We start from the raw sequence: 17506 nt of genomic DNA on the forward strand, positions 1-17506 counted from the left end.
CGCGCTATCAATCGAAGGTAAGGAGGTCTTGATGTTGTTAGCGATAGTCATCTTCATGAATATCAAACTATGCCTATTCAATCTTTCCCAAGCGAGAAACAATTTTTCTTATTCTATCGTGTTACTCTTAATTAGGCCTGCATGTCTTACAAGATGAGCGCTAGGTCAAGATCTTGAACTCCTAGAGTGAATTAGATGTGCTCATACCATTCTGAAAAATTTGATCCAATAAAGATTAAGACGATGGATGCATGAGAATACAACAAATTGGGAACTAAAATTTTATAAGGATAATGCTCTAATTAGTACTTTGAGTTATATTAAATAATGATGAACTCATTAATATCACTTAGATTTATCTTTTGAGTTAAATTAAATATATTCATTGTTCACTCATCTAAGGGTAAAGACTAATTTTATTCATCCTATAAAGCTAACATAATTTATATAATTTATTCAATCAGTTTTGTTAACTTTGGGTATCCAATCCTAGCTCTGTTAAATTATGTAGATTATATTACCTTACTCAGAGTTCAATTAGTTAAATGAAAATTTTTTTTTGGGCCAATCTCATTTTCCTAATTGAGTTTGTAATTGTAAACATTATTGTTTTTTAATGTCATCCCGATGACAAAATTTAATACAATTAGAAAATTCATAAATATTGCTAATTAAGGCCACTTTGACGGCTACAGAATTAAGAAATTTATGTTTATTTAAATTGTTTAATAATATTTACTAGATTGGTTAAATCAAACTTTAATGTTTCACTAATATGATATGACATAATATTTTTTTATAATAAAAGTCCAATGCCAAAACTAAAGTTCATTTGGTCAAGAATCTTAAAATAAAATATCAATTTATTTTATCTAAATCTTGTATCAAAATAAAACAATGCCAATAATCAAAATTGGAATTGTGTGCACATCACATCAAAATCCCAAAATTTAAATTAGTAACTTAACATACATATATTAACCGAATTGAAAATTAAACATACATGCATAAACCAAAATTGAAAATTATATATATATATATAAAACCAAAACTTAAAAATTAACATACATGTAAAACCAAAGTTAGAAATCAAATATACATGTAAAATCGAAATTGAAAATTAACATACATGTAAAATCAAATTTAGAAATTAGTTATATATGTAGAATCGAAATTAGAAATTAAAAATACATGTAAAACCGAATTGAAAATTAACATACATGTAAAATTGAAATTCCAATAACAATAATAAATTAAAAAAATTGAAAACATCCAAACAAATATCAAATTTAAATTTTAACTAATATTAAATCAGAAATTCAAATTGATATGTGATTGAATTCTAAAATAAAATAAAAATAAATTCATATATAAACATGTAAAAGAAAACTATGAAAAGTTCAATAATTATGGTTACATAGTAAGTCCAATAAATTGTCACAAGAATTTTATAAGTCATTGAAATCTTTTATTCATGAATGGTAGCCAAGATATAGAGAGTCAAAACCTATGCTCTAATACCACATGTTGATTATTTTATACATTCAAATCTTAACACGACTATTATTTTATTCTAATAGAATCAATCAATTACATATCTCAAACAATCATTCATGAACAAAATCTAGTTCAAGTTATTATTACATACATTATGCAAGTGTTAAACCTTTAATCCAATGCTTTTGAAGATGATACCTTTAATCTCCTATTTCCTCGTGTTTTGTAAAATCTCAATCGGATTGATTTTTTCTTCTAGACTCACCTTCTCCATTCTCTTTATTTTGATTGACTGAGTTTTTGTGATCGATGGATATCACTTTTTTAACCTCAACGTTTTTAACATTTCATGTCCTTTTAACAACTCTAATATGAGATTAACAAATCCCTTTTATAAAAGAATGTTGAGGGTCTAGATTAATTCTTTTAGTAGGTTTCCTATCCATCAAGATCTCCTACTAATTCCTTAAAGAATATAATTCTAATGATATTAGATTTTCATTTAAAATTGATATCTATTATATTATAGAATCCAAGTGCAATATAGAAATTAAAATCGTAGAGGTCAATGAGGCCAAAACTTCACATGGGTTCTAATAGTGGCAAGGGTAGAGAACCACACAATTTTTTTTGTATCCCATAAACACCTCATTTTTACACTTGCTTAATTAATCAACTCGTCAACTCAATTGCGATCGTTCTCAATGATGGATGAATATTTTAAACTTTTATTTGTTACTAGATGTGTTTTTTATTTTGGATTTTGATCATTTGAGATTTAGATTTTGAAACCATTCCCATTGTTTCGAAATGGGCGGTAAAACTTAAATTTCATTAAAGAACTTAAAGTAAATAGAAAGCAACAATTACTCAAATATTTTTAATGAAATAAAGGGTAGGAAAACACTTAGAAGGTGTGAGGAGAGCAACAAAAAAGTCAAAATTCATTTTTGATCAAAAAAGTTTTGACGGCAACGCCGTCAAGAAGCTCCAACTTGCTTGAAATTTTTGTTTTTTGACCAAATTTTTGGGTTTCTCCTCCGATCCATGAATCCGTCAAATTTATTGTTAAAACATTGATAAAAACACATCAAATATCTAATTCTAACATAAATTGAAAATCAAATAAAGGATTTCTACAATTTATAAATACAACACATATTCGATAAAAATTCCTAAATGCATGTTTCGAAATCTACAATTACCACTAGGAATTGAAAGTCCCCTACTGAAGATTGTGATTTTCAAAAGTTGGACAGCAAGAAACTCAAGGTTGGACTGATTTGGGTGCAACATGAACGGGGGTTTGCAAAGCTTTCGATGACAGCACTCTTCTTCTCTTTTAAAATGCAAGACGAGTCTCCTTCTAATGAGATGAAGTTCTGAGTTGGTGGTATCGAAATTCACTTATTATTTGTGATGAGATATGGAAAGAAAGAAAGGAAAGTGATGATCAAAGGTGGTGAGAATGTGGTGCTCGTCGATGCCGATGACTTTTTCTTCTTCGTCGACAATCAACTCGGACTCGTTAAGCGATAAATTTTGATGAGAATGGGTCGAAACCCTTGAGTTGAGAATGGGCTGGTATTTGATTCTTTGAAAAAAAAGAGAAAATAATAAAAAAAAAGCCAACTTTCTTTTATATACAAAAGGTTGAGGGCATCTTTTGTAATTTTTCCATTTGTTTCGATGGTTGATGATATCTCGACTTTTCAGACTCAAAAATTGACGAATGAATACTCTATCTTTAATAATTTTTCATTACGGACATATTGGTGTAATCGAATTTTATTAATTCTTGCTATAACAAAAATTCACCTTTTTAGGTTTTGCTTGACACGAAATTCAAGGAATTTATAACTTTTTCATCCGAACTCAATTTGAGTGTGCTTACAAGCTAAAGTATATTTTCAACCATTTTGAATCTAATGGTAAAGTCATTTTTCATTGAAAATGAACGTAACATGATCCGAGTATTTTATATTAAGTCTTTCTTTTAGAATTTTCTTAAAATTTCACTATTAGATTTTCTTGAGATACGAAATAAAAACTCAGGGTATTACACTTAATTTCCCATTGGAGCGTCAAGTTGTAGATACGTGAGCTTCGAAATCTTGTGAAAATTTTAGCTCATCTACTTAGATTTTGGAGTCGCCACCATTCAATTAAGGTATGAATGGGCACCATAAAAATTATTTTGAAATTAACCTTTTTTTGACTTGTAGTAACTCTCATATCCAAATGGATAAGGGGATTAAGTCTACTAGAGTTCTACGTAAGGGAGTTCTGTTGAAGGTCAAAGAAGGTGTTAGGCACTTTGTCCCTCCCATCCATTTATGGTTATCAATTTGACCATAAATGAAGCCTTTAAAAAAATTGGATTTTTGAAGATAAAGGGAGTTGTAAAGAGAATTAGAAAAAACTAACTATAGTTTATTTTGGAAAACGACTAAATTGGGATGATGAGGTAGCCAATACTAGAAGTAGGCACTTGTTGGATTTTTTTGTGAGCATGGGACTTTGATAAAAATCTACTTGAATTTCATTATTTTCAGTTCTAAAGCTTTGAAACTACTGTATGTGATCCATTAGGATACTTTATTTGTTAGTTGGGTCCTTAACTGATGTTCATGGGTTGAAGAAAATCAAGTTGAGCCAAACCTTATGCAAGAAGTTTTTGTCTATTTTTTGGATTATTTTTGTTGGCTCTAAAGGTTGAATATAGATCTATAGGAACCTACACTCTTTCTTGGAGCCATTTTTATAAGTGGGTATGTACAAATTATATACATGTGATGGACTCATCAAGAGAACATTACCTCCTAAGAAGGTTTACTCTCTAACTCTATTGTCATCAAAGAACAAGAAGTAAAGCACCATTATTCTAGAATTGAAATCGCATTAAAGTAAATCAAAATAAAAACAAAAACATCCTATGTATGAATTTAAATTGCATGAAAAATAAATGAAAGTAAAAAAATCTAATATAATGCTCTCAGGGAGCTTATGGAGGACTTATTGGGGAAGATAACCTCTATGAGGGATTACTCTCTCTCTCTCTCTCACTCTCTCACCAAGCCTATAACTAAGAGATTTAATGAACTACATTATTAAACTATAAAGCAAGTAAATAAAGGAGAGATTGCTTAAAATAAATAAAGGGTAGATTAGATGGGAAAAATGGAGGCTTTAACCCCAACTAAGTCTTCTTCTTCTTCTCTCCTTTTGTTGTTCTTCTTCTTGATTTTGGATTCTTGAGATAATAAGTGGCTATTTTGACAGAATTTTGTGAAGACTTAAGAGCTTTGAAAAAGAATTTTAAAACTCTAATATTTTTTCCCTTTTTGTCTTAGATAGGTCTCTTATTTATAGGATTTTGGGAGGCTATTTAGGATAGTTTGGTCACAAAAACTAGATCTCTCAATATTTTCACTAAAACCTTGATAAAATAACATAATTATCTCTCCTCTCTTGGGCCTTGATGGTCTTTCACTCACTTATGGATCTCACCAATCAAGATAATCAAGGGATAAGTTAGTAAAAGCCAATAGTTTCTAGATAATTCTTTTAAGAGGGTAAAGTGGTCCTAAACCTTAGGCTTTGAGTCAATTATGAGAGAACCAAACCAAACAGAATGTAATTTGGTGGTAGGTTTTTATCCTCTTTAGTCACTTTCCTTGAGGGAGTCTCCAACAAATAAAGAGAAGGTTGGTAATTAGGTAGAAATTCTAGAAAATTCTCTAAGGTAAACAAAAGGGTCATAGGCTTTGGAAAGTAGTCAATTTACATGGAATGTCATGGATTCTCTTTGGGCTTTAAAGAAGAATGAAACATTTGAAAGGGGAATCTACTCTAATGAGTCATAATAAACTTAGCTTAGAGGAGGTAATTATCCTTGAATAGGGACCAAATAAGACTTAAAGTCAAGTTTAGGAGATTGATTAGATTACAAAAAAAAATCCTTAGTGGGTGTGACGCCCCGCCAAACGCTAACACAAATCCCAAGGCTACCTCAAAAATTTAGACATGGCTCCCCCTATTTATGTTAGCGTTCCATGGAACTCGAAAACATTGTAATCTAATATACCACAAATTCTGACAATATATAAAGGCAACATGGGAATAATAGCGGAAGACTGAAAATATCTAACACATATATATATCAGAGCGCGAAAGTTTACAATATACAGGATTACAAAAATACTCTCACTCTAACATAGACCTAAACTCTCAATCCAAAGACTACATACATCTTGGATTAAACTGACAATACTACGGGATGTAGCCCTAGTGCTCACCATGCAATAGACTCTGATCATCGATCTGACCGACTAGATACTCCTCACTTAACGACTTTGCACCTGTCTCGGTAATTGCAAGTGTTAAAACTAAAAAAAATAGGAAGGAAAGGGTGAGTAACAATGGTTACCCAATAAGTCCACAACCAATTCCTACTAATAACTTCCCCTAAACATGGTCGAGTAAGCATACTGAACTGTTTAATATATGCAAAGTTTTACAAGAAAAAAATACGATTAACTGGTACATATAGCCAGGGATGAGCAGCTAAACAATATAAAAGTTTACATCACATCAATCATCAGTACTCATTATACATTTTCATTTTTATATAAATCTAAATAACAACATTTGAACAGTAAACATGCTTTTCAGTTTATAACTCAAAATAAAACAACAGGTACATAATACAAGTGGTTGAGTATTGGAATTAAAGAGTTAGGATTCACGATTGGATCGCTCCTAGTCGGGACATAATATTCCTCAATAAATTATAGTTCCTGATTTTGTGACTGGTCGCTGTTTACCACGCTTGCGGGATCATTTATCCGGCTCAGACTAGCACTTTGACGTGACCGTAAGTAATGGGTCTCTTTTCGATGTGTCAAAACGTTTGACTACTACTAGATTGTTAGTGATCACTGACTAATTATCTTCGTCTATGCCTATCAGGCGTACATGTAATTCCCAAAATAAACACTCCATTCGTATACGACCACCTTTACAATACAAGTTTACTGATAAAGATAAGAAAGAAATGGACCTGGATTCCAGTTGTGACTCCACTCTCATATGCGTCCCATACCACGTATGAGCTTGGTGGTCCCTAACGTACATCCCAAGATAGTACATCCCTCTGGCTGATGTGACGGTGAAAACGTCCTCGATCCGCGGGGTGCGCGGATCCGTTTTTGACCCTTGAGGTTTGGGAGTCGCCACCTAGTTATTTACGATCTAGGAACCGATCAAAGACTCTAAACAGATAAAGGACTAATATAGAACAGAAAAAATTGAATTCGGGGATCATGTTACGGGGTTGGAAGGTGTTAGGCACCAACCCCACCCGGTCAAAGCCGGTCTCTACTAATTTCCTAAATAAGTTACATTGCTAAAAAAACCTAGATAATAATAAAATAAAAATAAGAAGTTATACATTTCCGATAGCAAAGACTTTTGTTCCCTCAGATCCGACAAAAATTACTCCTTATACCATACTTCTTGTTTCTTTGTCTCCGGATTTGATTTTCGATCTTCGAGGCAAGGTATCTCTTCTTTCTTGGATCTGAATTCTTCGAGTTTGTTAATGAATTTTGGGGTGTTCTTGAAGGGCTTTTAAGTGTTTTTTAGGCTAAAATCGAAGAAGGGATGTTAGGTAAGGAGTTGGGGCTCCAAAACTAGGGTTTATGGGAGCCTAGGGGGACTTTTAGACCTACTTTTCTTAAGGTTTATGATTTGATACGAAAATAGAGTGTGAGCACCCCTATTTATAGATTTTTTAGGGGTTGATTTTGATGGAATTAGTGTTTAATTAGAGTTCTTTTAATTAGAATTGTGTTTTAATTATACTTGTTTTAGGTAGAGTTGTGTTTTAATTAGAATTATTTTTGGTGGAGTTGTATTTTAGTTAGAACTTTATTAAATAGAGTTATTATTTAATTAGAACTCTATTAGGGTTTTGAATTTTGATCTTATTTGATTGATTTTTAATATTTTGACTTTAGTCTTAATTGATTGACTTTTAATATCTTGACTTTAGTCTTGCTTAATTGACTTTAATTTTGATTTTAGTCTTACTTGATTGACTTTAATACCTTGACTTTAGTCTTGCTTGATTAACTTTAAATTTTTGGAGAACCCCCCTCTATTATATCTTTAATTCTTTGGACCCCCTAATGGAGGGGACCTTAAAGAAATATCTCACGAACCCTCAACAATTTTTCATGAGAGTCCAATTAATCGATTTTTTTAGTTCAAATTTTTAAATTAATTTCATTAATGTTTCACTTTAATTATTTAATGTTTTATTTATTAATTTCAAAATTTTTAATTATGAAAATTATGAAATTACCGTTTTGCCCCCGAAGAGGACTTTTCATGTTTTAAGTCGATTTTTAATGTTCTAGGATGTTTTAGAATCTATTTTTCGTAAGGAATTCAATGGAAATATTAGTTTGTGTCATTTATAAAATTTTTTGTGTGAAATAGTCATGAACTTTATGAGGGGTATTTTCGTAATTTTATCAAATTCTGTGAAAATTGGAAAAATGATTTATTTGGTTTCGATTTGTTATTTTATGTGTTCGAAAGGGTTTTCCTAATCGTAACGTAGGCTCTAGGGTTGTTTTGATGTTAGGGATATTTTGGTAATTTGATAACTTTTTAGTGATTTTTATCGTGAAACTTCTTTTTGGGTCTGCAAGATGATGATTTCTATGTTTCTGGAGTCATATTTTCCTAGCGTAGCGTGGTTTATAAGGTTTTGTCAGTTCGAGATACCTCATCCGGATTTCTGAAACACATCTAGTAACAAAATAAAGCAATGGAATACACATCTATCATTGGGAATCATTACGATCGGGTTGACGAGTTGATTAATCAGGCGAGTGCAAAAATATGGTGTCTACAGATGCCCCTCTTTGCCAGAGGGTTGAAGCAAACCAGATAGCAAATCTATTTTGATAGATAGTGCGATATCTGAATGCTAAAGCTAGTGACAGTTCATTTTGCAGCCTGATTTAGCCATTCGTCGGGGTGTTCGGATCCTTGAGGGTAAAGCTCTCCTCGAATTAAAAGATTGTCAGGTCCTTGAGCGCAAACTCTCACTAACGGTGTCAGATCCTTGAATTTTAGAAAATTCTCCTTGACTGATGTAACAACTATGCAAGTGTGTGATTTAAAATCAAAGAGTTTAAGTTGGAACTGAGTAAAAATTTAGCATAAACTGAGCATAATTTGAATATGAACTGAGCATAATTCCAAGAAAACCCTCGGCGGCATCTGAGCATAATTCCGAGAAAACCCTCGGCGGTACCTAAGCGTAATTCCGAGAAAACCGTCGACGGCATCTGAGCATAACTCCAAGAAAACCCTCGGCGGTAACTGAGCATAGCTCCGAGAAAACCCTCAGCGGCATCTGAGCATAATTCTGAGAAGACCCTCGGCGGTAACTGAGCATAGTTCCGAGAAAACCCTCGGCAGTAACTGAGCATAGTTCCGAGAAAACCTCGGCGGCATCTGAGCATAATTCCTAGAAAACCCTCGGCGGCATCTGAGCATAATTCCGAGAAAACCCTCGGTGGCATCTGAGCATAATTCCGAGAAAACCCTCGGCGGCATCTGAGCATAGTTTCGAGAAAACCTTCGGCGGCATCTGAGCATAATTTCGAGAAAACCCTCGGCGACATCTGAGCATAGTTCCGAGAAAACCCTCGGCAGCATCTGAGCATAGTTCCGAGAAAATCCTCGGCGGTAACTGAGCAAAATTCTGAGAAAACCCTCGGCGGCATCTGAGCATTATTCCGAGAAAACCTTAGGCGGTAACTGAGCATAATTCCGATAAAATCCTCGGCGGTAACTGAGCATAGTTCCGAGAAAACCCTCGGCGGTAACTGACTGAGTAAAACTGAGACTAAAGGAATAAATCTGGGAAAGAGCGATTGAAAATGAATCTGGAAAAGAGGGGTTGGATCTTTAAATGAAGAGATCTGAGACAGAATGAATGTCCTATCTCCTACGTGAGATCCAAAATGCTTTTGTTTGAACCTCGAGGTTTTACCCCAAAAGTTTTATGAATTTAAAACCCAAGTTTAAAAGTTTTTCGAAAATTGTTATCAAGAGGGTAACCTTAAGTTCGGGGTTCTAATTATCATTGTTCACAAACAAAATGCCCCTAGTTTGACAATGAACATGGCATTGAAGATAATTGGACACATCATGCAAAAATTTAAAAAAATGCCCCGGGTATAAGGGGGAAAAGTTATATTAAATAAGAAAGAAAATGCCTCTTTTATGAAGGTTTGAAATATTTGATTACCACAAGCGCAATAAAGATCCAACTTTTAATTTTGATTAATTTTATTGAAGGTTTTGAGTCAGGCTCAAGAGAACAAAATTATTTCCTTTCGAGACTCATCATAGAATTCACCCTTATCTTCCTTGGTTAACTTGGGGAAGTAAGAATTTTCAGATTGATCGTAGACAAGATACTTGTGACTTCTGAGTCTATGCCTGATTTAAGCTAAGTATTGAACTTGATTATTCGGACTTCTGATGTTTCAGCTCGGACAGCTCTCATCTTAGGATTTTCTTCTATTTTTCTTTGTTGCTCTAACTTTTGCCTAGATCGCTTTTTCAGGTTTTCAATCTATCGAGCTTGTTCTAGCTTTTGCCTAGATCACCTTTTCAGGTTTTCGATCTAGCGAGCTTTCAATTTTTTCTCTTTTCTTTTATCTAATTGTTGCCAAGGTCGTCCTTTCGGATTTTCACCCTTGCGAGCTTGTCTTAATTTTTGCCTAAGTTGCCCTTTTCAGGTTTTCAACCTAGCAGGTATTTTTTCTTTTTTTTTTCTTCCCTTCTGAACTTCTGGAGTGACTGTCTAATCATGCTTTCCTACCTTCCTTGACTTTTCACACAGTACTTAGGAGGACTTTTATAGGTAGGCTTAGGACTTGGCATAAAAAGAAAGGAATTTTGAGGCTCAAAAACCCAAATGCCCCTTGTGTGGCATTTCTTTTAAAAAATTTCTTTTTTTTTTTTTTGAATTTTCTTCCCTGCTTTGGATTTCTTTTTTTCCTTTGAATTTTTTTTCCTTTTAGATTTTTTCTTTGTCGGGGAATCTATTTTTTTTTATTTTGATGTGGTCAGGCCTGAAGTAACTTCTCAAGTTGCCTACATACCCCAGAATTTTGGGATCAGACCAAAATATAGTTCGAATCTTCCCTCCCCTAGGTTAGGTGATCGGGCTGAGAAAGAAAAAAAGGCTTCATTTTTTTGTTGAAAAAACTGCAAAGGGCTGAGAAAGGAGATATTGAACTAGGTAAGAGGAAAATTGATTCGACCAAAGATGACCTCCTTAAATGCAGTACCGTTTGATCTGGTCAAGGTTGGTTGACTCTGGTAGTTCAATCATGATCTTGAAATCTGACAGCTTTTCCTGGTAATATTTCCTTGATGATGAACGGACCTCCCCAATTTGATTTGAACTTCCCTCTAGGGTCAAAGATAGGTGCTCGATTTTTTTTGAAATCTGATGGTTTTCCAAAGTAGTATTTTCTTGTTGATAGATGAATTTCTCCAATTAAGTTCAGACTTCCTCCTATGGTCGAGGAGGAGTACTTAGTTTTCTTTGAAGTCTAATGGTTAAATCCTTGACTTGTAAGTAGCGAACTTTAACCTTTGAGTTATTTTTCTTCAATCAAGTTTAGCTCTTCGTACCCAATGACGAACCTAGTCTGCTTCTGACAACTGACTTTCTAACAAGACCCCGAGGAATGGAATTTCCATTTCAACTGGCAAGACTGCTTCCATGCCATACACTAGAAAGTAGGGAATAACGCTAGCGGAAGACTGCATTGAAGTATGATGTGCCCCTAGTGTGAATGATAACTTCTTTAACTAATCCTGGTGTGATTGATACATTGTCTTGGTGATTGTTTTGAGATTTTTTACTAGCTACTTCAACCTTTTCATTAGTTTGAGAACATAGGGAGATGATTTGTGTTGTCGGATCCTGAACTTTGAATATAGAGTAACAACTTAAGCTTTGATGTACGACCCATTATCAAAGATTAATACCGCTTCTACTATTTCATTAGTCTGAGAATGTAATCTATTTTGGGAGCTCTACCATGTTGAGAAGTCTAGCACTGATACATTTTGTAAGATCTTTCTTGATCTCATTTTCTTAAGCCAGTATCTATCCTGTGTCAGATAACACCCAAGCTTGCACTTAACATATCCTCATAGGCCCACACGAACAAGTCTTTTGAAATTTCTGAGAAAATTCATTATCCCCTTGTGTTCCTCTATGGATAGGATGGTTTTTATTTGAATCTCTTTAGGAATTATTTTATATTCCGAGCCTGACTTTTATCTTCTTATCCTTGAAGCTAGATTATTAGTTAATTCGTTAATGCGCTCGAGGTATTCAGAAATTTCCTTTGTCCGATCAATTTCAGATGGGGTGACAGACACCTCTATAGACTTGATAAACTAACTCGACTCAACAGGAAAAAAGTAGACTCGATCTAAAGAAAACATGATATTGTTGAAAAAAAAGGACTCGAGCTAACCCAAATGACTCATGAAAACTCAAGACTATCTACAACGGGCTTGATTAAGACTGAGGACTGAGACATTACTTACAACTGGCATGACGGAGGCACTATGATCTTCAAAGAACAACTGGAAAATGTTGAGATATTCTAAAGGATTTCTAATGATTGATTTGGTGTTGACATTCGTTCTAACTGACTGGACTAGTAATCCTAACAAAACGATGAACGATTGAGCTTAGGTACAATGATAACCTTGAGACCCCATCAAATGTGAATCTGATCAATTCCATCATTACCCCCTTGATAATATTTTAAATGAACCCTTAGATTTTATTGAATTATGTACACCAATCCATTAAACAATTCATCCATAAAAGGAAAATAATTTTATTGCACTCTTGAAAATTATTGTAAAATAATATTTTAATTGAGTAATAATTTTCACAAACATTTTTCAATAATTTTTCATGCAAAAATAGATCTTCTATAAATCATTTTTTTCTTTGAAAAATACTTTTCTTCCTTTTCTTTTTTTTTTGGAAAACATTTTATTTTAGAAAACTTTTTTTTGGGAAAGCATATTCTTTTGAAAAATCTTATTCTTCTGGAAAACATTTTACTTTTGGAAAGTATTTCTTTTCTGGAAAATATTTTTCTTCTTTTAAAATAGGTTAAAAATCCAAATTAGAAAAAAGTTTGAATTTCATTTTGATTCAAATGGCTCGGTCCATAATGATCGTTGGATCGAGATGGACTGGGTCAAGTTTAAAATGGATTTTTTATTGGGTTGGTGTACCCAGTGATACTGTAATTTCAAATCAGGTTAAACAACAAAAAATTTATCCTTGAGGACAAATCCGCACATTCCTGATCTCATCATTCATATACATTCATCTCATCATTCACATGCATTCTGATTTCATCATTCACATACATTCATCATTCACAATGTCTCATTCAATGAACAACCCGGGAACACCCACGATAAGTTTGAGTCGTGACCTACAGGGAAGATTTCTAGACTCTAAGCTTACTACGTGCAATGCATTTTTATCTGGCCACCCTTGCCCAAGCACACCTATATACTTCTCGATACGTGGTGATTTTGTTTGATATACCGTATAGGTGATAATCTAAAATCTCAACTCACTTCTCTGAAGTCAAAAACAACCAGTTTGATCCCTAGTTGAGAGGTGGCGCACAATGCTGAGCAAGGGCCCACTTAAATACCTCTCGTCTAGAATAGACGTAGTCTATCCCCCTCGTACAGTAGGGTACAACGGGGCAGGATCTCGCTTAGGCACTGGTTTTGACCAAGAAGTGCAATTGATATACTTGGATCATCTTTTATATGCCTACGGGTACGAGTCAAGAGTTGTAGCTTTCATAAATGGTTTGGCATCCCACGAGGGGACCGACCACGTACTAGTACTACATTGGCAATCGAGACATGTGACTGTGTGGCTCACAATAGGTCAAAGGCTCAGGTCGCTCCAGCCTGGGTGCATCAATATACCTCTCAGAATCACCTGATCAGACAGTATTGATGTCCTAGTTTGATATACCCTAAGGTACGTGACTGGAGTTGTGATTTTCATGAATGACGTCGCATCTCCGAAGAGACCGAGTCACGCACTAGTGCCACGTCGGTTATATGGGATGTGCAAGCGTGTAAAACAGTAAACGTGCATGTGGTGTGTGCAAAATAGGGTGGGGTGTGCCCGGGGCCTTTTCAAACAAATGGACCCATGGGCCTAATTAAACCATACAAGCAAAGGTCTTATACCACACAGGTAAAGGCATACATTGATCATAAACATATTCATATGGTTCAATTTAAGATTTAAACATGCACATCTCTAGCATTCATCAATTATAACAAATCAATTAATGAATAATGGCCTATAATAATTAATTAGATCCAATCGTCGCAATAGACTCAAATTTTGTAATTTTCATGGTCCAATCAAAAGTTATTTTAGGTGGCCCGAAATAATTTAGATTTTCCAAGGATGTTAAATTGAAAATATAATGATTTTTGAGGATGGGGAGATATATATATATATTTTTTTTATAAAAAACACTAAAAGAAAAAGTCTAATATAATAATAATAATAATAATAATAATAATAATAAAAAATAAATAATAAAAAAAATACGTAACCAACAAATGATTCGTTATTGCTGTAGCACCTTTTATTAAGGTCACACCATTTCATAGTTTGCGATCATAAACAACATTAGTCAATAATTAAATATGGTGTACTATATGTAAAAGTTGGTGTGACAATAGCGACTTGGGGAGGAAAAAAAAAATGAGTAACCCATCTGTTTACCAATGAAATAAATAAATCACTAGAATAAACAAGTAAGTCTCCCTAATTCAATTTTATCCAATTTAATAGTTTGGGCGCCAAAACCCCCAACTGCAGATTCCGAATCTCATTCAAATGATGTCTCCCCACTTGAGTTAACTCAATGTATTATAAAGTGGTTGTTATCTGTCATCAAAATAGAGAAAAAAATTCATTTTTTAAGGATCACCGACTCAGATCCGTAGATGTAACAGCAAGAACTTGGTCTGAACTGATCGAGATGAACAAGCCGATTTAATCCTTCCCCGATTCGTTTTGAAAATCAGCGAAATTCCTGATTTCAATTAACGTTTTAACCCGATAGATCCAGCAAATCAAACCACGATTCACTCATTCTAAGATTAGATTCAGACGTGGCATCATCAAATCCACTTTAAGATAGTAAGGATGATCAGAATTAACTCATAAATCTGGGTTTATCTGTGTGTGCGCGACAGTGCGATTTGATGTACCTCAATTTACACCGTTGTTTGTTATTAGAGATACACAACAAACCCATCGCAAGGATCGATCAACGATCTAGATCACCATGAAAGAACGAAGAGATAGAACGAAATAGAGAGTTGGTAGTTCGGTTCTTTGATCCACAATTTGATAGCCGAAATCAAAATCACATTCAAAGATAGGAAATTGAAAAGAGTATAGAGAGAGAGAGAGAGAACATTTTCTCCTCTTTGCTGTTTCATCTTTCTCTTTTAAGAAGGAGATAGGAAATAGAAAAGTGTTCTTCTGCTATCGGCACACCAATCACTACGTTAAATCATTGTTGATTAAAAGCGAGATTCTACTAGCGGCACCCCACCCTATAATCGATTTAAAACAAAGGGTAAGTGCTGTTCACGTTTACAGTACCCTTAAAAAAAAAAAATTTTGATTTTTATTTGCTGTCAACGGACAGCATAACCTGCTTAAAAAAATAAACTATACATATAAAAAGGACAAATAAAAAAACATTGATAATTAACAAATCAAACATATATATATATATATATAATATATATATATATATATATATATATATATATATATATATATATGGTTTTTTTTTTCGTTAATTTTCTCCTTGCTGGCAATGGACAGCACACTAAATTTTTTTTTTTTTTAAACAAATATAAAAAATGTTATCGCAATTTTAAACAAAAAAAATAAAATAAAATTATTATTATTATTTTTATGTTTAAACAACCATGCTTAAAACTAGAATCCTAAAACAAAAAGAAAAGAAAAGAAAACTAAAACTTCAACATTCATTAATCTTAAAAACAAATATAAAAATTTTTGTTGAAGGATGCATCGCACAAAAATTTTATTTTTTTATTTTTTTAAACAACGATGCTTAAAAATAGAATCCTAAAACAAAAAAACTTCAACATTCATTAATCATCATTCTCTCCTCAATTAACCTCATGATCTCTTTAATTACTTAGGGTCATTCTAAATAACCCTCGATTGAGCCATAATAATAACATAAAATAAACAAAAATAATGCGAACATGCAAGAATAGAATATTCATAATCCAAACATACGATCAATGATTGGACCAAAAAAGATGATAAAAATAAAATAAAAATAGGTAAACTAACAACGAAAAACAATCTAGGTTATTCGAGCAATGCACCCTTACTTGGGGTTTTTCAAGTTTGATCCTCGAAGGTCCCCAGCGGAGTCGCCACCTAGTTATTACGATCTAGGAACCGATCAAAGACTCTAAACAGATAAAGGACTAATCTAGAACAAAAAAAACTGAATTCGGGGATCATGTTACGGGATTGGAAGGTGTTAGGCACCAACCCCGCCCGGCCAAAGCTGGTCTCTACTAATTTCCCAAATAAGTTACATTGCTAAAAAAACCTAAATAATAATAAAATAAAAATAAGAAGTTATACCTTTCCGATAACAAAGACTTTTGTTCCCTCAGATTCGACAAAAATTACTCCTTGTATCGTACTTCTTGCTTTTTTCTGTCTCCGGATTTGATTTTCGATCTCCGAGGTAAGGTATTTCTTCTTTCTTGGATATGAATTCTTCGAGTTTGTTAATGGATTTTGGGTGTTCTTGAAGGGCTTTTAGGTATTTTTTAGGCTAAAATCAAAGAAGGGATGTTATGTAAGGAGTTGGGGCTCCAAAACTAGGGTTTATGGGAGCCTAGGGGGCTTTTAGACCTACTTCTCTTAGGGTTTATGATTTGATACGAAAATAGGGTGTGAACACCCCTATTTATAGATTTTTTAGGGGTTGATTTTGATGGAGTTAGTGTTTAATTAGAGTTCTTTTAATTAGAATTGTGTTTTAATTAGACTTATTTTAGGTAGAGTTGTATTTTAATTAGAATTATTTTTAATGGAGTTGTATTTTAGTTAAAACTTTATTAAATAGAGTTATTATTTAATTAGAACTCTATTAGGGTTTTGACTTTTGGTCTTATTTGATTGACTTTTAATATTTTGACTTTAGTCTTAATTGATTGACTTTTAATAGCTTGACTTTAGTCTTGCTTAATTGACTTTAATTTTGACTTTAGTCTTACTTGATTGACTTTAATACCTTGACTTTAGTCTTGTTTGATTGACTTTAAATTTTTGGAGAACCCCCCTCTATTATATCTTTAATTCTTTGGACCCCCAAATGGAGGGGTCCTTAAAGAAATATCTCACGAACCCTCAACAATTTTTCATGAGAGCCCGATTGATCGATTTATTTAGTTCAAAATTTTAAATTAATTTCATTAATGTTTCACTTTAATTATTTAATATTTTATTTATTAATTTCAAAATTTTTAATTATGAAAATTATGAAATTACCATTTTACCCCCGAAGAGGATTTTTCATGTTTTAAGTCGGTTTTCAATGTTCTAGGATGTTTTAAAATCGATTTTTCGTAAGGAATTCAATGAAAATATTAGTTTGTATCATTTATAAAAAATTTTGTGTGAAATAATCATGAACTTTATGAGGGGCATTTTCGTAATTTTATCAAATTCTATGAAAATTGGAAAAATGATTTATTTGGTTTCGATTTGTTATTTTATGTGTTCGAAAGGATTTTCCTAATCGTAACG

Source organism: Akebia trifoliata, chromosome 11 (assembly GCF_017979445.1).
Source record: "Akebia trifoliata isolate Shusen 1 chromosome 11, ASM1797944v1, whole genome shotgun sequence".
NCBI classification, from domain to species: domain Eukaryota; kingdom Viridiplantae; phylum Streptophyta; class Magnoliopsida; order Ranunculales; family Lardizabalaceae; genus Akebia; species Akebia trifoliata.